General features: G+C 43.2%; 1 long non-coding RNA gene across 3 annotated transcripts; it reads left to right on the plus strand.

The window, feature by feature from the left end:
- Window positions 1–700: 700 nt before the first annotated feature.
- On the plus strand, window positions 701–16,051 carry LOC134471159 (uncharacterized). Of its 3 annotated transcripts, XR_010040472.1 has the most exons (3): window positions 5,356–5,762; window positions 6,621–6,755; window positions 15,162–16,051. It is a non-coding gene; the product is annotated as an uncharacterized LOC134471159 (long non-coding RNA). The 3 variants fall into 3 exon arrangements; XR_010040469.1 differs by lacking the exons at window positions 5,356–5,762; window positions 15,162–16,051 and adding an exon at window positions 701–990; XR_010040464.1 differs by lacking the exon at window positions 15,162–16,051 and having other exon boundaries at window positions 5,352–5,762.
- Window positions 16,052–27,708: the final 11,657 nt, after the last annotated feature.

Raw genomic sequence — 27,708 nt, forward strand, 5'->3', positions numbered from 1 at the left:
GAAGAGGCTTTCTCTTCTCTTTCAGCCTCTCCCAGCCCTTCGAGTTCTGTAGCTGGGGCTCCTGATCCTTGCCAACAAGTCTGCCCCTGTGTCTAGGGCCTGTCCCCAGCACCAAGAAAGGTGGAAGCGTGCTTTCCAAGCTGTTTACCTGAACCCTCCCTTCCTACTGTAAGCCCCTCTCCTCCCTGTCTCTCTGTATCTCCTCACAAAAAGAACAGAAAACTCCATGCCTTAGACCGAGACTCCATCTTGGTCTAAGTTCCACAGAGGCAGGAACAGTGTCTTTTCACGTTTTTATAAGTACAGTGTCTGTCCCAGATACTGATGTGGATAAAGAGCCCAGCAAACAGGTCATCAATCCAAATGAATTCAATTCCCCTTTGCTTCCTGCTTACATGAAAGCCACTCATTTCTTCAGGCTAGTGTGACCAAACTAGCGGATTGCAAACCTACCCGGGGGACAGGGACTTTGCACTCTCTCTGAGCTGGTTTTTATGTGTTTGGAACAGCAGCAGCTGCAGGTAAAAGCTACAGATGGGAGCAAGGGACACGTAAAAGTCTTCAAGGCTTATTTATTAATTTAGAGACAGAATCTTGCTATGTAGCCCAGGCTGGCCTGGAAACAGCAGTGATCTTCCTGCTTCAGCTTCCTGAGTGCTAAAGGCTTATTTACTTTCAACATTAATCTCTCTCCTTTTTTTCCCCTTCCAATACTGAAGACAAGCCCCAGGCCCTCCTGCCTGCTAGGCCAGCACTATACTACTGAACTACATGCCCAACATTAAACTCCTACTGTCAGACTTCCCTCTTTCTACCCTTTTTTTTTTTTTTTTTGTAAAGGATTGCATAGCGGAAGAATTTTATTTGCTTATTTTGTCTTTTGCACAGAGACAACTCCCAGCCCCTTTTGTCGCCCACGCACCAACTGGCGCTGCAAGAGTAGACAACTGGGTGCTTCTAATGTTTTGCTGAAAATCCTTAAGGCCGGAGGTGAGAAAGCCAGCACTGCTCCTTAGCTGGCCCGGGCTGCACTTTCCTGTCAGTAGCTGGGAAGGTCGGAGTAGTACCTAAAAACTGGCGGGTGCTAGTGGGATAAAAAGTTCCAGGGAAGGAAACTTGGTGATTTACGGCTCTGCACTGTTGAGGTCCAGGGCCTGCAGAGGGTGAGCAAGGCGGGGCCTCCCCGCTCCCAAGCTTCATTCCCCACAATGAACCCGGACTCGGTGAGACCAAATCAGCTGCTCTCCTCCCTGCAAGTTCCAGAGTCCAAACGCTTTCCTGCTGACTAGCTGCTTTTTAAATGAGAGGGCAAAGGAAGGAAAAAGGCAGTCTTTTCTGTCGACTCGCAGCTGGCTCTCGCGGTGTCTACCAGACACAAGGCTAATACCTGGTCGCCCTCCTCTCCCCACTTGCATGCCACCCTCCTTGGGCCTCCCAAACTAAAGTGACCCGAAGGCCCAGAGCGTGGAGCAACGGGCAGCCTTGCCATCTCCAAACGCTGAAATTCCAAGTGCCTGCAAATAAGTAACCCTCACAGCAAAATGTCTTTGTCAACCAGAACATCATCATACTTGTCCGGATGCCCACCAAGAGGGCCTTCGGCCAAACCAATGGGAAACCACTGGCCCAATTAACATCCTGTGATCCGAGATCTAAAAATGACCCCGAGCCGGGTAAACAAGGTGACGTCAGCGTGCTGGGCGGGCAGCGGCTCTCTACTGCCACCCCGAGGACAGTGCGCGCGGCAGCGGGGAGGGGACAGCGGCGGGGAGCGCAGGGAGGAGGCGAGGCTGCTAGGCGACCTCAGCTAGAGGAAAGCCAGGCCACTGGGCGTGTGGCGTGGTCCCCGCTGGCTTCCTCCCAGGAACATTCCTTCTACTAGAGGCGTCATGATCCCGCTCTAGAAAACATTTTGGCTAAACCGGTGACCTCAAAGCAGGATGGGGGCAGGGCGGCCTTGGTCAGCACCATCTGGACCCCGGGAGGGCAGAGGTGGCTTGGATTTCGGGCTTGACCGGGACTTCCGTGGAGAAAGGGCGCCCCAGTGTCCTCCTTTACTTTCGTGCTGAGACCAGAGCGAGGCTGACAGGCTCTGGGCACTATGCAGCCCGCCTGCTGGGAGCTGCCCCAGAAAAGTGTGGGGGTGTGATGGCGCGGGTCATTTACCCTCTCCTCCTCCCTCTCCCTCATAGATGTCCCACAAATGGAAACTGCAGAGTTGATTTCCTTTTGTTTTTTTTGACAGGGCCTTGCTATGTAGTCCAGGCTGGCCTTGAATTTGTGGTGATCCTCCTGCCTCAGCCACTTGAATGCTGGGATTACAGGCATGCATCACCATTACTGGCATACAAACCAGAATTGATTCTTTTTTTCTCTCTCTTTTTTTTTTTTAACTTAAGAGAAAAAAGACACAAAAGAAAACCGAAAAGCAAAAGAGACAAACAACAAACCCAATACAATAACAGTACAGGTTTACAAAACAAGATGATAAAGTTGATTTTTAACTTAAAAAAACAAAATCCACTTTGCTTTTGGAGCAGTCTTTGAAGCCCTACAGACTATCTCCTAAGCTCAGTGACCCAGGACAGCAGAGCTCCCAGTTTACTTGCACATGGGTCTCAGGTCAGCTGGGGTCTGCTACCGAGTTAGGCCGCACTCCAGGTTCTGGGTCCCCTATCTGTCTGCTTCCATTCCTGGACAGGAGCCATAAAGGAACGGTCACTACCCAAGAAGCTGGGGTGGATGTTCAAGACTGCCAGTGGATCTGGGTAAACACTGAGGGTTGGAGAAGTGGGATATACTCTGTCTGCTCAGGCGAAGGAATTTGCAAAATTCCCAAGGCAGGTGATGTGGATGTTCTCCAGCCGGGACAGGCGGGGCTTGGTGAAATCCCAGCACTTTCCGAGGCTGAAGCAGAAGGATGGTAAGTTCAAGCCTAGCTTGGGCAACTTAGCAAATTAGGGGGACCCTGTCTCAAAATAAAAAATAAAAAAAGGCTGGGGATGTTGCTCAGCGTGGAGGCCTTGGGTTCAATCACCAGGAACACAAAAGAACCGGGAACAACTCTTACTTGTAAATGCAGAAAAGCTGGCAAACACCCGTTCAGACTATTGCTAGTTACCACACGTTTCCTCACCACAGAAAATGAGGTGACAGCAACATAGTCCAAGTCCTGCATCTGCCGCCAGCCCCTTGGGTCACACGTGCAGGTTGGATGGTCAGGTGGTCAAGTGTGGTCATCAGCCAGTAGTGACAGGAAGGTCCAATTTGCAAAGCACAAGAAGGCCAAAGGAAAGCAATTACTGTTAAAAGCGCATTTTGCTCCTTAAAACTCCTAAAATGACTTCTCATTGTCCTCAAGACAGTGCGACCCTTTTAGTAAGGATTACCTCTCCCAGTTCTATTAGGATTACCTCTCTGAGTTCTCAAAGCCCAGCTCCTCCTCCTCAGATTAAGCCAGATTAAGTTCAGACCTATTGTTCACCAGCTGGGCTATTCTGCACATTCTGCACGCTGTTCTGCAGATTCTCCATGCGGCCGGCCTTGCCAGCTGCTGAGCACATACACTCGGCAGCCAGGCCACCTCTGTCCCTGCCTCCTGGAGCGAGGCGCTTGGGAGTTCAGATGGGAGGGGAGACGTTAAGCGAAGACTTCCTGACTAAGTGCAGAATTATGCAGCAGGCATGCGTTTCAGTCCATACCCCTGGATTTCTGTGTGTCTATCCACTTCTCTCTCTGACCTCCTTGATTCTGGGACTTGAATCCAGCCCCTCATGCTTGCTAGGCAGCACTTGTCAGCGAGCTACAGCCTAGTCCTCTTTATTTGCTTTTGAGACAGGTTTTCACTAATGCCCAGGTTTGATTTTGGACTTGAATTTGCAATTCTGGTGCCTCAGTCACCTGAGAGACTGGGGTTTTGCGTGTGTACACCGCAACCAAGTTTGAACTGGGTGGCTGAGGCAGGAGAGGTTAAGTTTCTAAGATATTTTTTTGCTCCATTTCTAAGATATAATTTATTTTTTAAAATTTCATTTGAGTCCGACATCTATGGTAACCCCGGAAATTCCATTTTGGTGATTCTAGGGCCTCACACCTTCTGTGGCCTTCATGTTACTGAGTTTCTTCAGAGTTGCTTTCTCACATGTCCGCATCAGATGCACTCAAGATGCTGTGTTCTTTCCCCCGTGTCCCTTAGGGTTGTTTGTTTGAGGCAAGGTCTCTCTATATAGTTCAGGCTGACCTTGAACTCACTTTGTAGGGCAGACTGACCTTGAACCCGCCGCATTCCTCGTGCCTCAGCCCCCCAAGTGCCGGAATTACAGGCGTACACCATCACACCTGGCTTCCCATGGTCCCTGTTTTACCATCCTGTAACTTACTTTCAAATGCTGCAGCGTGCTAGGTGGGGGACCTAGAGGGGGACCAATTGAAGGGTTGTATTGGTGAGGAGGTTTCATAGCTAAAAGTGACTTAAGGATATTCATTATCTTACATAACAAAAAGCAAAGACAGGTGATTCCAGAGTCATGTGGAATGAATATTGTCACCAGAGTCCCTTTCCCTTCACTGTCCTTAGCCTATTGGACTTGTCCTTATGCTGGTTGCCTCATGGTCACAAAGTAGCTGCCTCCATATGAGGCTCACATAAACCACAGACCTGCTCATTAGTGTATTTCTGCTCTTAGTCTAGTGCCTGGCATACAATAGTATATACTGAGTACATTTCCCGTCCTTCTTTCCTTCCTCCCCTCCTTCCTTCCTTCCTTCCTTCCTTCCTTCCTTCCTTCCACTGCAGTACTGAGGAGTAAACCCAGGGCCTTGCACATATTAGGTGAGGACTCTACCTCTGAGCTCTAACTCCAGCCCTATATGTTTTAATTGAATAAGCAGAAATCAATATAAGTGATTATAAACATTTCAGTCTCAACGGTTTCTGAAACTCGCCCCTCCCATCCCCTGCCCCTACACATACACAATTCCTGGTACTGGGGACTGAATTCGGGGCCTTCACGTTGAGCTGTATACTCTCAGCTGTTTTTTATTTTGAGAGTCTCACTAAGTCATTTAATTATCCAGCCAGGGTTCTTATTTGCAATATTCCTGCCTCAGCCTCCCAGGGTGCTGGAATTACAGGTGTGTGCCATTACCCCTGCCTGTTTTTACACTCTTGCCTTTTGTACCAGAAATGCTAAGAGCCACAGCTGGCCAAAAATCTCAGGACTCATCCTGTTGTCCTCAGCAAGGGGGCGCAGGAAACCCCAAAGATTGTAAGCGACAGTGCTTGTCGGCTAATCAGATGGAATTCAATAGTTGTGTGATTTTCTCCTTACTGGAGACACAGGCGTCTTGCGCGAGACTGGCAAAGTGGGGGAGGTAACCACAGGGTTTACGCGCCCCCAACCATGAACGTCACGTCGCCTAACGCAACACATTCATTTCCTCTTTGTTGACTGATTATGTGTTCAAGGTCAAAACACCCTTGTGCATGTCTGCCCTACCTTACGCTGTTCCGTTTTCTAACAAGCACTCAACACGCCTCGTACCAAAGAGGTGGAAATCAGACTCCCAGGCGCCGCAGTGAATTTGGCCGGGAGATACTGCAGGCGTGGTGTGGGGGAGCACGCTCAACTCAAGGCTCAAAAACCCCTGCCTGATTCTGCCCACGCTTGAATCTGGAGAGGTCAGCAGGGACCAACAATCAAATGCCTTTAAAGTCTTACTGAGGAACTTAGCCTTTACCCAGTGCACCGGGCCATGACAAGGTCAGTCAGAGTTTTTGGCAGTGGATAATCAAGGGTGGATTCGAGGGGGAAAACTGGATTAGTGGTGAGAAGATGAGCTAGGATCCAGTCCAGGGAAAGGGGGATGGGAACATAGGACCAAAGCCCTGCGTGTGGGAATGAGAATGAATCAGGAGCCTTGAGAAGCAAAACTAACAAGAAAGGCGTAGAGACAATTAAATATAAGAAAGGGAAAGACGGGAGGAAGGGAAAGTCAGAGGGAAGCTGAGGAGCCAGAGAACATCACGCAAGTGAAAGCATCGCTTCGCAGGCTTGTTACAGCTGCGTAAATGTGTGTAAGCGTGGGTCAGCAGGCACGGGAAAGGGCTCTTTCCAGGGCTACTCAAACGCTTGTGCGCAATGGATTCTAGCAGAGTGTCTAAAACCTCAGCCACCTGCTTACTGAAAAACCAATTCACAGTTTTTGTCACTTTCAATTAACACCTGCACTTCTAATGATTGGTATTTTTTAATGAAGTTGTCTTTTACTTAAATATTTACTGTTTATCCTAAAAAAACAAAAACAAGACAACCCTATCTGTAAAATCATGACTTTGATGTACCAGCTATGGTTTCGTGTGTATTGAAACAATTGAAATTGAGATTAAAAATGAATCCATGACCTATTTTTTTGTTTGTTTGTTTTTGGGGATTTTTTGGTACCAGGGATCAAACTCACAACCTAGAGCTTGCCAGGCAGGCGCTTATGCCGCTGAGCTAAATCCCCGGCCTTGTGCACTATTTAAAATGGTTATTACCCAAACGTTCAATTGTATGCAGGGAAGACTCAGGGAAACTCTGACCTAAGGAGCTAAAACTATATGTATATTTTGCTTTCAGGGGCCCACGCTTGGCTTCCATTCAGCCTGTTTCAGTGTCCAGCCCTGAATGGCAGGCGGTGTCCTTGTGTCCATCGCCCACAGAGCCTCGCCCTGGCAGGTAGTGAACAAAGGTGGAGCTGGATCGGAGGCCACGGTGAGCAAATGGGGACTGACTGGGCACGGCTTCTTCACTCAGCATCTCACGCCCCAGACTCCGAAGCTACAGCATTGGCCGGAGCCAAGTTAGCTAGAGTCTCTTGGGTTTTGCAGCTAAGAGACTGCCTGGGGCTCCCTGTGCTTCTCTGGTTTTCTCCCTCACAATGTCCGGGTCTGAACCGGGCAGACCACAACTTCATCCTCATTGGTTCCCATCTGCTGCACCCAGATCGTCTCTGTGACTGTTTTGAAGGGGAAGTGGAATAGAGGGTACTCTATGAACTGGCTGGGGGACGTGAGGGACAGCACTGAACATGAGTCCTAGTTCTCTCCTGTATCAGCGAGTGGGGTTCGGTTGCCACTCTTAGAAGTATCTGCAGCTCTGACGACTTACTGTGCTAAAGCGTTTAGAGACCTTCCCTCTACTTCCTGTTCGTATGTGTGTCTACATGGGACTGGAATCAAACCTACAGCTTCGTACTTGCGAGGTAGACATTCTACCCCTGAGCCACTGCCTCAGCCTTTTAAACATTTTTTCTTTTGAGACAGGATCTTGCTAAGTTGCCCAGACTGGCCCCCAGATTGTGATTCTCCTGCCTCAGCCTTCCAAGTAGCTGGCATTATGGGTGTGTGCCACCGTGGCTGACTTTATAATTCTTCTTTGAATTTCATATTCAGATCTCTTGCCTTATTTTTGAAGTTTGTTTTCTCTTACATGTAAAAATTATTATGGTTATTATATTATAAGCAGCTAAGTTAGGTAGAAATATTACAGGCTGTAGGACAGTGCTGGGCCCTTGAAGGATTCGGTGCAGAAGATGAGAACACAGCACAGCTGTGAGTGGAGGCACAATCACTGAAGGCCAGGCCTCAAGACAAAGATGAAGTGACCACATCTGTCTCCCCAGGAATAAACAGTAATGACTGACATTCGAAATAGTCGTCAGACACCCAGGTGGGAGACCAAGACCTCAACTCACCCCTTCCAGGAAAGGTCCTTGTCTTTCCATGCATACTTGCCACGTGACCTGCTTCCCCATTGGATGAACATTACCTGAGTGACTGTTCTTTTCATTTTACTGGCTGATGATAGTTTCATCCCACTTTACACCTCCTCACGATCCTGTACCCACCTTGTGATTTGTTATAAAGCTTCCCTTGAGAAGCAGGTTCATGGCAACACACTTCTTGGGCCACTCCTGTATTTCTTAGGCAAAATCTACCTTTCCCTCAATTAATATTTTCTTCCCTTAACCTTTGTGTTCCTTAGAATTTGTTCTTTGATTTCAGGTGACATGATGTAGGGTATTGGCACATCTAGTAGGTTGGGAGTTATGATGTTTCCTTATATTATACTGGGAGGTCCTGTATCATCCCTTGTATTAGTTATACATAAATGTTCTATATATGCTGTATCATATCCATTTTTATAAATATTGCACTCCTCCCCCCGCAGCCTTGTAGCAACCTTATCTCATATATCATTTGCTGGAAAGACATTTTAACTTTAAAAAAAAAAAAAACCTATTTAACAATTTTTTTCCTTGAGGGTTTTTGCTTAAAATGAGCTTCCTTAGTCTGAGACTATAAAAATAATTATTATATCTCCTAACGTTGTTTTATTCTTATTTTATTCTTTTGTTTTTGGAGATAGGGTCTTACTATGTAGTTTAGGCTGGCCTTGAACTCATGGCCATCCTCCTGCTTCAGCCTCATGCGTACTTGAATTACAGGCATGAATCTGGCTTATTTTAAATCATGGACCATTTAAAATCTAGTTTATATAAGGAATTGGATAGAGATTCACTTTTATTTTCTTTTTCAAATAGGTGTCCCACTTAATAATCTACTTTTTTTTCACACAGATTCAAAATATATTTAACAGTTTTTTTTTTTTAAGAGCAAAGTCTATTTATTGGGGGGAAAAAGCTGTTGTCTAAGACAGAAAGGGTCCTGAGGTAGTTGCCCTAACACAATTTTAAAAATTACTGGTATTATGCATTTATGGTAGTAAAGACTATTGATAGTTAAACTACAGCATAATTGAACTATTGTATTCATGGAATTATTGTCTTCATGCATTTATAATTCACTATTTTATTTTTTGGTGGTACTGGGGATTGAATTTCAGCACGCCAGGCAAGCATTCTGCCACTGAGATATAGCCCAGCCTTCTGTTTGTATTTTAAAATGTTGACTCCTGACCTCATCACAACCATCTGAATGGCTATAATTAGTCACTGTATTCCTTGTGAACATATAAAAGCTTCAGAAAGATCAGACTTTCCTTTCTGTAATTAGTACCAGTAATCAATTAGTTGACATAAAATATGAGTCACAATTTTAAAGAATTCAGCTTTTGTGATTTTTGACAACTCAAGTATAACTAAGACTTAGGGATTTCTTTGTGAGATCAATGTCCTTGTGCAAAATGAGAAAATCATGGACATTTCCTGTCCTAGTTGCCCCCTGCTTGAGTACCTGCATTTTCTCGTCTCCGTCTCCATCTCCATCTCTCTCCTAGTTCCTCACTGACATTGAGGTGTCAATGACTACTTACCTCCAACTCAGTCCGTGTCATTAGAGAAGAGCCAAGTTTGTGGAAATTAACTTGTTACTAACAAGAGAGTGCTGAAGTCCAAGAAATACTTTTTTGAACTTTTTAATGAAGCTCAGTTAATTCAGTGTTTCTCCCGAAATGAATGCACTGCATTTTGTCTGCACCTTCTTTTGTGAGGGAGGAAAAGATGTGCTTGTCATTGTCACCGCAAGGTCATGAGCCTTTAGCAAAGCCACCTCAGGCTGCCTTGTGGCCACTTTAAATTGCCTTGTAAGTGACTTGAGCTTATATGGTTGTTCTCATTTTGTTTTAAATGTCGCCCAAGATGAATTTTTAATAAGTTCATCAAATCTATATTGCAACTGAGGAAGAATGATACTGCAAATCTATTTTTAGCTGAAATCATAAAAATTATGATTATATAAAAATTGCTGAGAGTAAATTACAAATGTCCTTACCACAAAAAGTAGATGTACTTGCTATCTTAATTAGTTTGCTTAATAACTCTACATTTTATTCATAAATCATGATACAGGGATAATATAGAGGCTCCAAATGACATAGGGAAATATGATAACTCCCAATCTGCTAGATGTCTGAAAGCTGAGTTCATGTTCCCCAAAATTGAAGAGTGAATTCTCAGCAACAGTGGAGATTAAAAGCAGGAAATACTTATTGAGGAAAAGATAGTTTCTGCCTGAAAGAGACAGAGGTGAGCCCACTACTCAAAGGAAGTTTATAGAACAAAATCATGAGATGGATATAAGGTGGGATGAAACTATGATCAACCAATAAGATGAGAAGTATCATCACTCAGGTAATGTTGATCCAATGGGGAGGCAGGTCACAGAGCAACTGTGCCTGGAAAGAACAAGGACCTTTCCTGGAAGGGGTGGGTCAGGTCCTGGCCCCCCACCCAGGTGACGGATGCCTATTTTAAATATCAATCATTCTTGTTTATCCCTGGGGAAGCAGGTGCATCACTTCTTTGTCTTGAGGCCTCTGAAATCTCACCCCCTGAGCAGTCCCTATTGCCCATTGGAAACAATCCCTGTGAGCTGCCCTGTGTCCTGCATTCACATGTCACTTCTGATTGAAGAAGAGTCAAGACCACCAGATCAATGCGGTTGACAGTTGAGAATATGGTCATTCCCTCCCTCTGCAGCCTAGCCTTTCCCTTCCATCAAAGAAGTGGTAATTGAGGTCTCCCTGGCTTGCAGGAAACTGTAGGCATTCCCCTCAGGGTCCTTTCCAGGGGACTCCCTGATTTGGGATTTCAGTTTCGACTCCCCAAGCACAGTTTTTCCAGTAACAAAAGACCTTCAGGCCTCTTAAATTCATCCGAGGACACAGAGCAGTCAGGATAGCAGCCATGTGAGGAACAAATAACAAAGCACTAATTGCAAAGTGGGCATAGAGTTTCAGTGACTCACGGTGGCTAAATATAGGCGAACACTTGGTGTGCTGTGTGTGCCAGGGAGAACCATGATGCAATCATCCGCTGCCCTCAGTGGCAGGGGGAGGACTAGGGTCAGCAGGCAAGAATGGGATTACCTAATAAATGGTCACTTGTAATGATATCCTGCTCCCATGCAGAGTTTGCGCGCGCACACACACACACACACACACAAAGAAAACATTATTGCACAGCTTTAAAACAATCACAATATTCAGCTTCTGACTATGGTTAAAAATAAACTTTTTAATTTGTTTCAATTTTTTCTATAATCTTGATTGCATATGAAATTCATATTCACTTTAGACAATTTGGAAAACAGAATGACTACTAATTTATTTGTGTTTGTGTTTGTGTGTTTTGAGACAGGGTCTCATTAGTTCAGGCTGGCTTTAAACTCACTAGCCCAGGCTGGTCTTGAACTCACAGCTATTCTCCTGCTACAGCCTCCTGAATGCTAGGAGTACAGCTGACACCTCATGACTCTCCACACCTGACATGACTCCTAATTCTCACTGAGCTGTTAACCCCGAGCTAGGCCCTCCCTGCCTGTGGGGCTTTACATTATCCAACCACTGGTCCTCACAAAAATCGCCTGAGCTAGGTATAGTTATCACCATTTCATACATGAAAAAGAATAATGGTTGCTTAATGTCCCCATCCTAGAAAAATGAAGAATAGGAGCTATGCTCTTTGTGTCTGATGTCAAATTTCCTTTTCTTTAAATCTAGACCAGTACTGCTCAGTAAAAATATACTGTGAGCCACATATATAACTTAAGATTTTCTGGTACTCACCTTAAAAGAAGTGAAAAAAAAATCAAGTGAGGTTAATTTTGTTGTTTTCATTACCTCACTGTATTACTATTATTTCAGCATTTAATCAATATAAAAAAACTAGTGAGATAATGCACATTTTTGTCATTTTAAGTCTTAAAAACCCAATGTGGGCCATTGGAGATGCTTGCTTCCCACGGGCCACCAGAGTGGGCCAGGAGAAATTGGACATGCCTCTGCATGCCTGCTGCCATCACAGGAGTCCTGGTGTAGTCACACAGGCCAGGAGAAGCAGGCCTGCCACCATGCTCCCATGGCCCTGGGGGAGGCCTCAGTGTAGCTGTATGGTCTGGAGAAGCCCACTCCAAGGCCCACTGCTTCCCCAGGAGCCAAAGAAACCCTGGTTCCTGTCCCATTCCCCTACACCACAGAGGAGCAGTCCACATGGGAAGTGCTGGGACCCTACAACTGGCTTGTCAGGAGGAACCCAGGAAAATGTCAAGATGGTGGAGCAAAAGGAAATCTCAGACCTCCAGCTCACACAGAGCAGTTCTGGGAGACATAGATATGGAAGTCATACACCCTGAAATCCCTGAAAGGCCAGCAACCAAAGAAAAGAAACAACTTCATGAAGCTGTAAAAATAATCAGTTCAGGAACAATATCTCAGATAAAAGAAGAAATCAGAAACATAAAGAAAAAATTGCTGAGCATATCTAATAAAGACAGATTAAAAGGAGGAACATAGAAAAATGATGGAAACCTTGAATGAACAATATAGGGAGGAACTACAATGCATGAAACATATTCAAAGAAATATCTAGGAAATAAAAAACTCCATTGAAAGCTGGCAAAACCACTTGAAAGAGATTGAAGATAGACTTTCAGATCTTGAAGACAGACTACAGCTAGTAATCATGAAAGAAAGCTCTATTAAAAATAGCAAGGAACCAGGAAATAACAATTCAATGACTGCAAGACAATACAAAGGAAAATAACTTATTATTTATTTATTTGTTTATTCATTTTTGGCACCAGTAATCAATTTCATAACCTCACACTTGCCAGGCAGATGCTTATGCCACTGAGCTAAATCCTCGGCCCAAGAAAAATAATTTAAGAGTGACAGATATCAGTGAAAAAGCAGTGATAAATATCAGTGAAAAATCAGTAAAAAAGACTACAGAAGTAATAGTAGAGAACTTCCAGAACATGGGAAAAGGATCTGCCATACAGATAAGTCAGGCATATAGAACTCCAACTACTCATAACCAAAATAAATCTACACCTAGACATAAAATAATCAAGATCTCAGACACTCAGAACAAGGACAGAATATTAAAAAACAGTTAGAGAAAAGAAACATCACCTATAAAGGAAAACCCATCAGAATCACAACAGATCTCTCAAGACAAACCATCAAGTCAAGAAAAGCCTGCAGGGGCTGGGGATTTAGCTCAGCGGCATAAGTGCTGCCTTGCAAGCATGAGGTCTGAGTTCGATCCTTGGTACCGATAAAAAAAAAAGGTACCAATACCAGACCCTGGTACCGATAAAAACAAAAAAAAGACCAAAAAGAAAAGAAAAGCCTGGAGGGACCAGGAATATAGCTCAGTGTCATAAACACTTGCCTAGCAAATGTAAGGTCATGAGTTCGATTCCTGTTACTCCCCAAAAAAGAACTTGAAGTGAAGCATTTCAAGTCCTGAAAGAAAACAATTTCCAACCCAGATTGTTATACCCTGAAAAACTATCTTTCAAAATTGACAGAAAAGTAAGATACTTCCATGATAAAGCACAACTGAAGGAATTCATGACCATCAAACCAACCCTACAAAGAGTACTGAGAGATACTTAGAGAGAGATAAAGATTATCATGGTTCCAGGAACAGCAGCAGAATTGAATCCCCAAACAGGGCAGGGAGTCGAATAGTAGGGGGCCAACACAGGAGGACAGCAGGGCAGAGACAAGCCAATGCATGCCAGCTGTAACCGTTAATGTAGATGGCCTCAGTTCACCAATAAAAAGATACACAGGAGAGTGGATCAAGAAACAAGATTTATCGATATGCTGTATACAAGAAACATTTAACTCAAAAGGAAATTCATCAACTAAAAGTCAAAGGAGAGAAAACAATGCTCCATGTGACAGGAAACCAGAAAAAAAGGATAGCTTTCCCATCAACCACAGAATGGTCAAGAAAAATATGGCATTTTTATTCAATGAAAAGCTAATCAGCTATAAAGAAAGATAATCTCGAGGCTCTCTTAGGTAAATAGATGCAACCCGAGATCATGCTCATGGGTGAAATGCTTCAGGCTTATATGGGTAAACATTGTGTTATCTCCCTCGTTTAAACAACTGAAGGAGTTAGTGGGACCCAAAATGTGCAATAGATATTATGAAAGTGACAGGGGAAGAACCGTCTAAAAAGGGAAAATGATAACCAGTGTTAATTTCTATGATCTTGTTTTGAATCTTGTATTGTCACTATTGTTTCGTTAGGTTTGGTTTTATTCTGTCTTGTTCTATTGATTTTATTATGTCTGGTGGCATGCTATTTTGAGGATAACAAGATATATTATGGTAGCCATTGTTGATTTCCTGTAATCTTGTTTTGAAGTCCTGTGTTGCTTTCATTGTTTTGTTCTGATTGGCTTTATTCTGTTTTATTGTGCTCAGGTTTTAATTCTGTTTAAAATTAAAATTTTAAAAATCCAGTGTGTATTTTATACTTAAAGCACATCTCAATTAGGGTTAGTCAGATTTCAAGTGCCCAATAGGCCCACGGGTCTAGAGGCTATCATACTGGCCAACACAGACATACAACATTTATCATGGAGACAGTTCTTTTGGGAACTGCACTGGACTATACTGACTATACTGACTGTCAAAAAAAAAAGTCACTCATAAATTCATTTCTTCTCGTTCTTTCTTTCCAAGGAAAGGGACGTGATTCCCATTCAGTCCTTGCAGTGCTAAGTACATGTTCTAACACTAAAGTGGCTCTTCTCCATCCACATTAATATATTATACCCTTTCTATTTTCTCTGCATGCATGTACACATGTGAACATATTTTCGTATAAAGGTTATACTATACAACTTTTATCTTCCCTGTTTTTGTAACAAAACTGCATGACTCTCCAGTGGTTTTGGCTTTATGTGTTATGAGGCAGCTATGACGTGCTGAAATATCATGGGATATGGAATCCAAGAGTTTGATTGCTTAACATATGTGTAATATTGGATAAGCTATTCTCTGACCCTTGGTATGAGGAACACACAGATGTTTCTCATATGAGAATGAAACAGTGTTTATGAAAAGAGCTTAATACATGAAGGCTTTTAAAAGTACAACTGATTCTTATTATATGTACAATATACACTTACATATACAGCTAAGTATGCATATGTGATGCATGCGTGTGTGTGTGTGTGTGTGTGTGTGTGTGTGTGTGTGCATACATACTTGCTACCACTCAAACTGAAGAGCATTCAGTGGCCCAACCAAAGCTTCTTATTTTGTCCTCCTAATTGAGGCCAAGCTTTTGTTAATCAGTGCTAACTGTGACATTTTTCCAGTGGTCTTCCTCTCCCTTTTTCTCTGCAGAAAAATTTTGAGATATTCTTGCCTCCTGGACCTGGTAGGAGTTGCCGCATGAGGAGGAAGTCTGAATTCTGGAAGGATCTATTTCTCTTTTGGCTTCATTCAAACCAAATAAATCTTTCCTTTCCTGTAAGAAATAAACCTTTCCTTTCCCAACTTTAGGCATCAGGTATTTTGTCTCAGTGATGAGTAACTAAGACATTAGGTATAGCAATTATCCATCTCAGTGTGGGACTCACTGGGCTCCTTCCAGGCCTGGTTCCTCCTTCTCTGAGCTCTGTCCTGCTCAGTGCATCATTCTCTCATCCCAAGAAAAGGGACACAACTCCAAACCCCAGCGCCGTCAGTGTCTTTTGTTGATCCACGTGTGAGAAAGGTCCTTATGGAAGCAGCTGGAACATAGCTTCAAATCCACCGTGTATCCAAAACGTGTGGGGCCAGGGACTTAGCTCAGTGATACAGTGCTTACCTGGTCCTGAGTTCAATTCCTGATACCCCAAAAACAAACAAAACATGTTGCATCTCTCCTCACAAACTCTCTCTCTTGGCCTGTTGACAAATCTCTTTTTGATATTTACTGTGGAGAAACACAGTAGTATGCTCTGAACTATAGCACAAACCACTCATTTCCATGCATTTCTTTTTTAATTTCATCCAAAACGTATTCAGTGTTTCAGCCAATAATGTCCAAGGCTCTGACAATACAAAAAAGGAAACTGAAAAGCAAAAATAAGGTAGTTCTTGTTCACAGTTGGGAGTTCTCAGCTTTGTGGAGGGTGGACAGACCAAAGTAGATGATGGCTCCTCAGTGACATGGTGATTCGTGCAGTGTCCACTTGTTTAAACTGGATTTTCTAAAATTTCCTCCTCCTATAATGAATGTGATCATATGTATACCTAAAAGGTACCAATAAACTTAATTAAAAATAATAATGAAATTCTCTTCTATGCATCATTCTGGGTTAGAGTTGGGAAAAAGAATTTCCATGAGACTGGGGAGAGTTGTCATTTATCTGAGAGTCTTTCAAAGGTTAGATGAGATGACCAATAGATGCAGAGGTGACCAGTAGTTTCGAGTTTGTTCTCACTTGCCTGTGTCCAGCTCTTCCTACCAGCATAGTCCCTCTGGGCCCAGCCTATCCAACTCTTGTTTGTAGTTCAACAAGACCTCACGACTGCATCAGTCAGCTTTTCATCACTGTGACAAAACACCTGAGCGAAATAGATTAAAGGAGACAAAGCAACAGCATCAAATCGCAGAGAGCAGGTGAGGACTTGAAGGAGGCATGGCATTCATAATCCGAGGATGTCTAGAGACACAGACATCATCACAGCAGACTCTAACAGAGCATCTGGACTCATCACCAATCTTGTTAGGGTCGCAGAGCAACACTGTATGGCACAGTGAAACCCATATGGGAAGGAAGAAAGAGGGAGATAAAAACTTGCTGGGTCTTGAAGTGGGAGAAGGGAAAGGTGCTCTGAGCAGACCAGTAGCAAGTGCAAAGGACAGGAGCCCAGAGAGGGTGTCCTGAAAGTATTCTGTTGTCTCTGGAGATGATGAGTAAGGATGTGCCCCGTTCAGCCCTTTGAACAGAGAGGCGTCATCGTCAAACCTGGGTTTGAAGCAGCATTTGGAATGATGATAAGGAGACAGAGGTAGCTGGGAAGTGACAGAACTTACATGCCAGAATTCAGATGGGAGGGGGAAAGCATAGCTTCCTCATTTTTCTTATAGTTTATTTTATCTTTCTCTGAAGGCCCCAATCCCCTCATGGCCCGGGTGAATTGAGAATATAAACTTCCCAATTAAAGGTAATTAGGTCCCATCTGGTTTTGAAATATTGACAGGTTGAGGGTTGGAGGATTGTTAACCCAGATTCTGTTGAGAAATTAGTCTTCAAATGCAAATTTTTCAGTCCTCTAAACACGCTCTTCCAGATGTGTTTCTTTCCTCTAGAGTAGGCCTCCTTTCCCTTCCTCCCAGGAAGGCAGCTGGGTCACAGTGAGGCTCGGATAGATAGACGGTCATGCTGTGGGGCGAGGGCCCCCTCTGTCCATACTGTCTCCTGCTGGCCTCCAAGACTGCCCTGAATCCTCCCTGCCTCTGCCACCAATGTGTCAGGCCTGGTGTGAAGCACACTGTGTTCCCTGGGCGTGGGAAAGCTCTGTGTGTTCCCCCAAGCACAGCTGCCTTCTCCCCAGTGACTCAGCTCACTTTCATTCTGCAGATCCTCTGACATCAGGCTGCAACTCCCAACGGATTCCCAGCTCAGTCTTCTACAGGTGATCACGGCCCTCTTCCTGGGTGCTCTTTATAGTAGACACTTGTAGTGCACCATGCCAGTCCCCACCAGCTCGGGGGCTCACAGCTGAATCCTTGTTGGGAGTAGTCCTTGGCCAAAGGGAATTAGCTGGCCCAGGCTTTTGGGGGCAGGGGTAGTGCTTGTATTTAATGAGTGGTCAAAGCAGGACAGCAAAGGCCCAGCTCCTTCGCTTCTGTTTAGAATTCCCATGCAAGCAACAAGACTTTTATCACAACGGCATCACAGTTCAACCTCTCTCTCCCTACTCCTGCTTCCCTTGCTCTTTTAAAGACTCTCGCTGACCACAGTCACTAGAAGCCCCCAAGGAAGTTGCTGTCTAGAGTCCTTATGACCTCAGGGGAACTGTTGGATCCTTCCCGTGCTTTAGGCTTCCTGGCTCGGTTCATGAGTCTCTTTCTCAGATGGAGCATATTTTTGAAGGTTCAATGGGACAAGCTACCAGTGTCTTCCCAACGCTAAAGTAGAAAAGAGGCCCCAGGGCCTTGTGCCATCTCTTGCCTCTCAGTTAGTTTATCCCAAGGCTAAGCCAGGTGCATGGAGGTCGTGCTCTGTGAGGGTCCCAAACAACCTGTCCCTCAGGTGTGGTCCTCTCTCTCCCTGCTCAGGATGTCCCTTGTACTTCCTGGCTCACAGCAAGCTCCTAGGAGCCAAGGCAGCCAATGCTGCCCATTGGTGGCTGGCCAGGGCATGGCGTCTCTGACTCTAAACCATCTCCTCTGTCCAAAATGGGCCAGCACTGCAAATAGATATTTTTCTGGCCAGAAGGCTTCCTGTTGGATTTTGCCAGATTGGATCACTCGGAAGAGATCAAAAGCCTTGTTTGCTTGAGGTTCCTGCAAGGATCTCCCCAGAGATGACACGTTGGTCGTGCTCAGCAACTCCCACCACTCTGTGTCCGTGTCCCAGTGGCCTTCTCGGCCTAGAACACGCCCTGGCAGCACCTTTGCCCCTCAGCCCACAAGGTCCCTCTGAGCTTCAAGTTCTAAACACACAAACCTGTACCTTTGGGTCCCCAGCCCCAGGGGGCCTGCTGCCACCTGCTGGTGTAGCTCAGGTTGCTGGGGTGTCCTGTTTGCTCACTTGGTCCTCCTGTATCTGGGGGAGAATCCCTCATCCTGACTCCACTGTTGGAATTCACTCTGCCTCACATAGGACTGATGTATAAAGGGAAGACTTGAAATTATTTTTCCTTGTATAAGCTGACTTTCAAGATTATTTCAACTGTGCACTAAAAAAAAAATACCATTAAGGAAGCTCTCAAAGGTGATTATAATAACTTTCTTTTTCATGGCTTTACTGTTTGAACAACTCTGTGGATGCTTCTGATTAAACAAGACAGAATACTTGTAAGGAAATGCAGAAAAGAAATGCACTTTGACACGCACACACAGCACGCCTATTTTTCTCATGGCCAAGTCACTGCAGCAGGTGCTTCACACAGGACTGGGGCAGCAGTACCCTGAACAAAGAGCAAGGGGCGTGGCCGAGAAATAACTGCAAGTAAAGCCACAGAGGTAAGCAACTGACCCTCACACAGAACATGCGTACTGACCACTGCCAGCCTCAGCCAACGGCCTCCAGCTCAGGAAGCAGCTCAGGTGATCAGAATCAGACCAGGAGAGAAGAGCTACACCAGAGAAGCACAAGCCGATTTCTGTCTCATATTGTAGAGTTCGGTTGCTGAAAGTCAAGACCGTTTACTTGTGGGAAGGCAGCTAAATACTTGTAATACTTGTCACTTTTTCTTTCCTTTTCTTCATTTTTCTTTCCTTCCTTCCTTTCTTTCTTTTCTTTCATTCATTCTTTCTTATATTTTGAACATATCTAGCCCCTCATCATCCTCCTCTACATTCTCCCATTTATTCCCTTTCTTTTATCCAATAATGGTCTCTCTTCTACTTTTATATCATCTTTTTAGATTTCATATTAGGAAAAAATATGATATTTGCCTTTCAAAATTTATTTTACTTTGTTTCACATGATGATCTCCAGTTCCATCCATTTTCCTGCTAATGACTTAATTTTACGTTTTTCCTCTTCTGAATAATACTCCATTGTGTATCTGTGTACCACATTCATCTGTTGCTTTATACATTCATTGTTGCTGGGCAGATGAATCTTAGCTATTGTGAATTGTGTTGCAATGAACATGGGGATGCAAATATCCCTATTGTATGATGACTTTAATTTCTTCAGGTATTATTCAAGGAGTTGTATACCTGGGTCAAAGCGCACTTTTATTTCTAGTTTTTTGAGAAACTTTCATAGTGACTGTACTAATTTATATTCTTACCAGAAGTGTAGAAGGTTTTTTTTTCCACATCCTTGCCAACATTTATTGTTTTGTTTGTTTGTTTTTAGAGAGAAAACAAGAAAAACAAAAAGCAAGAAATATACAAACAACTACAAGAACAACAAAAAAAACCAAAACAGTAACAACACACACTTTCAAAACAAGATGACAGGAATTTAATAATAGTTGTAATATTGCATACTGTTATCTTCAAAAGAGTTGCTTAGGTTACCAGATATAGACATGCAAATTGATTTAATCATATGAATATTAACTAGTCTTTTCCAAGAACTAGTAGAATTAGTAGCATATTTATCTTAGCCATTTTATGTATATATAAACAAATTTATATCTTTTTCATTGTGGTTTTAATGTGCATTTCTCTAATGGCTAAAGATACAGGATTTTTTTTTCCTATACTTTTTGGCTATTAGTACTTCTGAGGAGTGTCTATTCAATTCATTTGCTCACTTAGTGATTGGGCTATTCCATTTTTTTTTTTTTTTGATGTTGTTGTTTCTATAGTTTCTGTGTATTTTAGAGGTTAACAATCTGTTAAAAGGGTAACTGGCAAAGACTTTCTCCCATTCAGTAAGCTGTTTACTCACTCTGTTAGTTGCCTCCCTTACTATGCGGAAAATTTTGGTATAGTCCCATTTGTTTTCTGTGCTATTGGAGTTCTATTCAAGAAATCTTAGAAAGAAAGAAAGCAAGAATAAAAGAAAAGAAAGAAATCTTTACTCGTGCCTATGGCTCCAAGTGTTTCAATTAATATTTTCTTTTTGCAGTTTCAAAGTTAATTGTCTTGTTTTTTGTTTTTGTTTTTTTATTTTTTAAATTTTTGTGGTACCAGGGATTAAACTCAGGACCTTGCACTTGCTAGGCAGGTGCTTATGCCACTGAGCTAAATCCCCAGCCCTAATTATCATTTTTTAAAATAAGGAGTTTAAAGAACACAATATCTGATTCAAAGAATGGATTCTTCTCTATGAATTTTCTATGGTACTCACAAGTACTTATAAAATAATGTTGGCAAGCCTTTTGTTATTGTTTCTCATTTTTTGTTTTTGGACACAGGGTCTCACTATGTAGTTCAGGCTGGCTTTGAATTCACTATGTAGCCCAGACTGGCCTTGAACTCCCTGTGATCGTCCTGCCTCAGCCCCCTAAGTGCTAGGATGACAAATGTGCTGTCATGCCCAGTGGGAAGACTTTCATTGTGGTTTTGATCTGAGATGTCTCCCCAGAGCCAAATGTACTCAGAGACATGGCCTGTAGGTGATTGGCTTATGGCACAGTTACAGCTGGCTTGGCGCTAGGTGGAGAGGTGGTCACTGTGCACCAATGGAAATCTGTGCCAGGCATGGTGGCGCGTGCCTATAACCCCAGCACCTTGAGGGGCTGAGGTAGGAGGGCCGTGAGTTCAAACTCAGCTTGGGTGACTTAATGACTTAGAGGATGTCCAAAAAACAAACAACAAACCCACCCCTGACACCCACAATTTAAAAGAGTTTATTGGCTCTTAGTTTCAGATAGTTCAGTCCATCACTGACTGACTCTAGGGCAGAAATGGCGTGGCAGAAGAGCATGGGCAAAGATAACTGCTCAACACATTGCAGCAGAAAGCAAAGAGCCCAGGAAGAGTCGGAGAAAAAGAGATAGCTCCAGAGGCACATTCCCAGTGGCCCTCCTCCTCTAGCCAGGCTTCACCTCCTAGCAACACATTTAACCATAAATTTATCAGTGGCTTAATGCACTGATGAGTATAGTGCCCTGTGAGCCAATCACCTTTGAGAGCCTCACCTCTGAACACATGAAGCTTTGGGGGGCAGGGACAGTGCTTTATATCTGAAGCATTTTATGTCTAAAATGATATAAATTATAACTCACATCCACTCTTGCATAGGCAAACCTTTATTGCAAGAGTGGGGCTTCAGCTCAAGAGAGTCACCAATGGGGGTGGGGGAAGCTGCTCTCAGAACATAGAGGGCAACAGGTTTTGATTGTTTTGCTGGGGCAGTGTCAAATCTGGTCATTTCCATTGGCCAGGGAATAGTGCAAAACTTCCCAGCTCTGTGACTTCAAAAATTAGTGAGTTTTAAATTCCCTAAGAGCAAATAAATCTGGAGCGCTTACTGAGGTTTTGCTTTGGTGACAATTTCTCATTTCACGCAAACATTCTGTTTCCATGGTTTTACCAGGTTCTCCTGGTGGCTCTGTTGATGAGAGCACCAGGTAGAGAACAATATGCCATCGTACCAAGCATAACTATTTATTGTGCAAATAGGTTTATTTTGTCTTCGCAGCCCATATCATCACCACACTGGGTATGAGCCATCTTAGATGAACACACAACAGGTGTGTAGCCAAGGTTTGTGGATAAACCAATGGATTGCAACATTCAACCCAGGCTTTGTCACTGAGCCTGGTGGTACCAGTATCATCATATCCATCTGGGGAGGGTGTTCGGTCTGTATTGACCCTATCTTTGCCCTCCAGCATTGGCCTCAGGACAAGAGCAGCAGTCAGGGGCTGGCACTACACCTCAGAATACCCACTGGACCCCTCCTCTCTCTACTGCTCTGTACTTGTCCCTCTACAAAAACAATTATCACTTGCAGTAAATGTACCTGCCTGGGTCTGCTTCCCCAGCAGAGTGTGAAAACTGGATGCAACATTAATGCTAGCACATTAGCAGGCACTCAAGAATTCAGGGTAAAAACAAACAAAAATAAACAAATATGCTAATGAAAGGAATTCTTCTCGGGTAGGAGGTAGAAGCTGGTAACTAGAAAAATAAATTGAGCCAGAGCCTGGAGGCCTGGGAACAGTACACAGCGAGGGGAGAGGAGGCCTTGGCTGGGCCTGGGGCCTGGTTGCCGTGTTTTGCACTTCCTGAGCGATGGCCTCTCTCTGACTTAGATCAAACACCTTAGGAAACAGAAGGTGTTTCTGCTTTCAGATTTCCTCATTATAATCTTTGCCCTAGAAGGTGAAACAAAATTAGAGCTAAGCCTATACTCCAATGAGCAGTCTTGTGATAGGAAACATCAATCAACTCTTCTGCTCTTTGGATTTTGATCCACAGTAAAACCTCACACTAGAAATCAATACTGACTTCTTATCACTTCCAGGTCCACGTGCTTTTATGAATCTGGATGCAACTTCCTGTTTCTCTATTCCTCTTACTCCACCCTGCCCAGTCACGCCCAGCATCCACATACAGCCCTTTCCTAGCTGATGTGTTTGAACAGTTTCCTCTTGTCATTTAAAACGCATGCAGTAGCGCTCAGATTTCAATCCGGGGATTGTGCTACTCTTACGGCACTGTCTACTGTTGGAGACTTAGGGGGACTTGGCAGAGGGGTCTGCTTGCTTCAGTTCAAGGAAGATCATGTGTTTTGCCGAAGGCACCCTCTGCCCGCTGGCAGACAGGCAAGGTGGAAGTTTAGACCTTCATGAGAAGTCTGAATCTGTGCTTAGTACTGAACCTCATCCTATGATAAACTATATTTTATAGATTAGGTACGATAAAAGGTGAAAAATAATAAAACAGAACTGTTATACGAATATACAGTATGTAATAGTTATTTAAAGCTTCTGTACATTGTTTATTTCTAGAACTTTTCATTCAATGTCTTCAGCTGCAGAGCTAGTGCTCTGCAGAAAGCTAATCTATTAACGGGAAGGGGGAGCAGCACTGTAATCACAGGAAGCCAAGACTTTCAAGGTTGGCTGAAAGTTTCACTCAGGAAGATTCCTTCTCTTCTGAGAGAATGGTCCCAGCTAGCCATTGCTGAGTACTTATACTGAGCCTCCTTCGGTCTCCAGTGCCTTATATATATACTAACAAAATCATCCTCTGTCTTCTTTATCCCCACTTTATAGATGTGGGCACTGAGGCCAAGACCAGGCTCACACTAGTACACAGTAGAAAAGATTCAAGACCACGCTCTTCAGCTTCAGAGCCCCAGACTTAGCTGACATCCTCAGCAGCAGAAAGGACCAGTTATCAGGTGCTTGGCTGGATTGATGACTAGATAGGGCTAAGAGAGGTAGATGGTGGTCACCACACTGGACCCTTCCATGCAGCCCTCTGAAGCTTTTTCTGTGCTGTGTATCCTGCACTGGTCAGGAGCTGGGAGTACAGAGATAAATGAAACCCATCCCTGACTTGGGAGGCCTCAGTCATAAATATGGTCTGTGGTGATGGCTGAAACACGGTAGCCATGACAGGGAAACTTTTCCCCCTGCCTGGGGAGGATTATGGAGAGAGGCATCATTCACATCACTCTAGAAGTGACCAAGCCTAGTCTCCTCTTTCACCATTGAACAGGAAGTACTTAAAGGTCAAAGACTGTTTGACTTATCTTTGTGCCCCTAGCACCAGCTCAGTAAGTGATACCTATTGTAGCAAATAGCTTATTTAGCTAGTTTATGAGCGAGGCAGATAACTAAGGGAAGGCCCCGAGATAGAGTCAAGTAATCAGCTACAGTGATGGGAATTAAAATAAGATGTACAGTGAACTAGAACTTTGAACCAAAAATGAACTTTCCCAAGCAACATGGAACACAGCCCACTCCTCACAGAGTTCCTGAGTTCAGAGGAAATTATAATGCAAATTAACCAACAGTTTTCCCTACCCAGTCTCCTGTAAACCACACATGTTGAAGAACTGAGTTCGAAGTCTGAGTTCCAACTGATCATTTTAAATCCAGAGTTACTTTGGATAAATGCCACTAAACAACTGAGCGATTTCTATGCCTTGCTTAGCTATAATTAGCTCTGGATCAAGAGTCATGAGGCTACTCACTCAAGACTCCTCCTGGAAGCCTGGCAGCTCTGCTTTTTATTTCCAGTAAAACTCTCCTGACCTTCCTTGGTTCTCAATTGCATTCCTGAATAAGCTTGGTACATATGGTAACACTATCAGGTGTTAAGTAAATCTACATGGAATAAATAAGTAAAAGTGAGTAGATTAAACAGAATTGATTGTATAGAACTCTAATCTGGGAACAGAAATTATCAAAATAATGAGATTCAGACTGAGCAGTTCAGAGAAAGAAAATCCCCTCAATTTTTCCCCTCTTTGGTGCTGGGGACTGAACACAGGGTTTCAAACATGCTAGGCAAGTTCTTTACCACTGAACTACACCACCAGTGAAGAGAGAGACTTCAATGCAAAAGTTGGCAAGCGATGCTTTTCCCGTGAGCCTATACACAGTGCATGCAAAGGCCAGCTCAAGCCTGCAGACACATGGTGACTCGTAGCAACCCACAGAGAAACACCCCAGTGGAACAGAGCAGTGGACACACCAGACCGCAGTGGCTGGTGAGTTATTCAGGTTCAGCTGTCCCCCAGGATAGGATGATTGGCCAGCAGCCATATCAGAGAGAGGCCAACTGAGTTCGTAACTCATGGCGGCTGTGGGTTGGCTCCATTTAGTGGCTCCCACAGGATGAAGTGGAACCAAGTTCAAATGGGCAGGAGGTCCAGGAGCCGAGTTCAAGCTGGTGAGAGGCACATAGGGTATTGTAGGCTGAATAAGTCTGGTTCCAGCCTCACACCAGTCTGAACTTCATTCAACTAAAGGAGTGGGCTTGCTAAGATTATCCACCACTCTAAATCTGTGGCTGGTTTTCTGGATTAATTGACATAGATCTGGGCTCTGTCTGCTCACTCTGTCTAGTAGTGACAGCAAAGATACACCCCAAAGTGAACTTTGTTCTTTTTTTTCTTTTCTTGTTCTTTTTGTCTTTTTTAAATTATTCTTGTTTTTATATGAGTGCAAACATTCTTTCTAGTATTCTTCTTGTCATTGTATTTTTTGTTTTTTTTTTTTTAAACAGGGATCAAATTCATGACCTTGGGGCTGGGGGTTGTGCTTGCTAAGCAGGCACTGTGCTGCTCAGCTCTTTCCCGGTCCTTCACTGTTGTTATGCTGTTATTGTTTTTCTGTCTTACTTCTCTCTTCTCCACCAGTTTCGCAGAGCTCATGTAGCCTTCCTTTGTCCTCTGGCCTTGATTCTAATCTCTTCCTCTTCTATTTCTCTATTTTTCCCCCGCTAACCTCTTTTAAATTTTCTCCCCAAGGGCAAAATTGCCATACTGAGGGCCTATTTAAGGTATATAATTTTCTGGTTTGTTTTAGATTTTATTATACAATCACAAATGCAGTCCTATGGTCAAAGGTGGCAAATTAATAGTTACCACAGTTTGTCATTTTCTGGGTTGTGTTTGATGCTATTGTTATTGCTGATCGTACTAGTCCAACCAAGGTGACAAAATTGTTCTAATCACTTGTTCTTCTTGTTATGACAAGACTGAGATTGCTTAAGGATCAGAAACAGTACTATACATCAGTGCCAAAGAACCAGAGGCTAGGCTAACTAGGCAGTAACTTCTCATTCCCACTTAACTGAGGAGGTAGGATCTTTCAACAGATTCAAAATCCAACATCCAACTATATCTGGAAGATGTCTCTGAGAAGTAGTCATTTCCTAAGAGTTCTAAATACCCACAATAAAGCTACCTGCCAAGAGCAATTTATAAGCATTGACCAAGGAATGAAACTTTAAAAAGTAGAAAATGAGAAGACACTTAAGCAAGATGCAACCCCAGACTTCCAGTTCTTTAAAAGCAAACCCAGCGGGAGTTGGTGTGGAACTATTTGAAAATCACCTTCCTGGACTCTCTGAGGTAGTAACAGCAGAAGTAACAAAGCAAATGAATGAGACTCTAGAAAAAATAAAATCAGAATAATTTCTCAGATAACTATAGAGATTGTGACCATAAAGAAAGACATGTTTAGTGACTCTAGAGTAGATACAGTTTTAAAAAAATAGAGGATCTTAGAAAAATGATGAAAATCCTGAATGCCCAACATAGGAAAGGAATACAGTCCATGAAACAGATTCAAACAGATATCTAGGAGATTAAAAATTCCATTGAAAGTATAAATAGCAGAACAAGCCAATGTGAGGAAAAAATACCAGATACAGAAGACAGGATTGTGGTTAGCAATCATGAAAGATTTCTTAAAAATAGCAAGGGATCACAAAAAAATCAATCCAACAGCTCTCAGATGATAGAAGAATAAAACAAGATTGGTTGGAGTCAATGAAAAAGCAAGAGATAGCACAAACAACATAAAAATCCTGTTCACAAAAGTAATGGCAGAAAACTTCCCAAGCATGGAAAAAGAATTTGACATACAGATAACTGAGGCAATATAGAGCTCCAATTAGTCATGGTCAGAAATATCTACACCAAGGCATAAAATAGTCAAGATTCCAGAAATTCAGCACAAGCACAAAATATTAAAAGCTATTAGGGAAAAGAAGCAAATTATCTATAAAGGAAAAGTCATCAGAATCAACCACAGCAGACTTCTCAACATAAACCCTCAAGATAAGAAAGCTTGGAATGAAGTATTTCAAACCATAAAAGAAAACAACCTCCAATCCAGATTGGTATACGCTACAAAGTTATCCTTCAAAATTCATGGAGAAATAAGATATTACCATAACCAAGAACACCTGAAGACCACCAAATCAGCATTCCAAAATATTCTGAAGGACATTCTAGAAAGAGATAATGAGGACTACAATTCCATGAATGAACTCACCAGGCAAAGCAAGTAATTAAACTGGGGGGACCCACAACAGGAAAATAACATGACAAGGACAAGTCAATGCTTACCAGTTATAACCAGCAATGTAAATGGTCTCAATTCACCAATCAAAAGATTTAGACAGGCAGAATGGATCAAGAAGCAAGATCCAACAATGTGCTGTGTACAAGAAACTTACTTAATTAAAAAAGAAATTCACAGATTAAAAATCGAAGGATGGAAAACAATACTCCATGTGACAGAAACCCAGAAACAATTAGAGGTAACCATTTTATTTGCAGACAAAGTGAATTTC

This window comes from Cavia porcellus, unplaced genomic scaffold, assembly GCF_034190915.1.
Source record: "Cavia porcellus strain 051 isolate PalLab524CR breed Dunkin Hartley unplaced genomic scaffold, mCavPor4.1 scaffold_1, whole genome shotgun sequence".
NCBI lineage: Eukaryota > Metazoa > Chordata > Mammalia > Rodentia > Caviidae > Cavia > Cavia porcellus.